The sequence below is a fragment of the Heptranchias perlo genome, chromosome 20, assembly GCF_035084215.1.
Source record: "Heptranchias perlo isolate sHepPer1 chromosome 20, sHepPer1.hap1, whole genome shotgun sequence".
Lineage (NCBI taxonomy): Eukaryota > Metazoa > Chordata > Chondrichthyes > Hexanchiformes > Hexanchidae > Heptranchias > Heptranchias perlo.
This window is the reverse complement of record NC_090344.1, coordinates 17,902,937-17,903,627: the sequence shown is the minus strand read 5'-3', so window position 1 is coordinate 17,903,627 and position 691 is coordinate 17,902,937. Positions and strand designations below refer to the sequence as shown.

Genomic DNA, 691 nt, shown 5'->3' with positions numbered 1-691 from the left:
GTGAACCATTGGAATTCTCCACCCCAGAGGGCTGTGGATGCTGAGCCGTTGAATTGATTCAAAACTCAGATAGATAGAATTTTGGACACTAAGGAACTCAAGGGATATGGGGATAGGACGGGAAAGTGGAGTTGAGGTCGAAGATCAGCGATGACGTTATCAAATGGCGAAGCAGGCTCGAGGGACTGGATGGCCAACTCTTGCTCCTTTCGCTGATGTTGTTCCGCTGGAAAAGCAGAACTTGCCAGCTGTTTTAAAACTTTTAGCCTGAACAGGGACTTGAACCCTGGACCCTCAGATCACTACCTGTTTTTAAAAATCTGATGCTTTACCGACTGAGCTATCCAGGCTCGCTGTTTGATTTGTTTCCATCATACAGGTTCATGGTAGGACTCTGAATTATCCCTGTCGATGTCGAATTAGGGGGAGTGTCCCTTTGATACAATTTTCAGCAACGTGTTGAGGAGAATCCTTGTTTCTGTTGAACATGATGGAAGAAACATTGACAGCGAACTCGTGATTTTGCAATTCTTCTTGTTTGTACAAAATGTCTTTTCATTCCTCAGCAGCAATAAAAATAAAACACTTTACCCAATGGCTCAAAAGCTAAACTTGTTCCACACGGGAGCTGGAAAACGCCTCTCGACCTTTCAGCCGATCAACAATTGAAAGCTGAATAATTTCACCCGAT

General features: G+C 44.0%; 1 non-coding gene across 1 annotated transcript; it reads right to left on the bottom strand.

Moving 5' to 3' along the window:
- Positions 1-264: 264 nt before the first annotated feature.
- trnak-uuu (transfer RNA lysine (anticodon UUU)) lies at positions 265-350 on the bottom strand. Its single transcript is given in 2 exon segments — positions 265-300; positions 314-350. It is a non-coding gene; the product is annotated as a tRNA-Lys (tRNA).
- Positions 351-691: the final 341 nt, after the last annotated feature.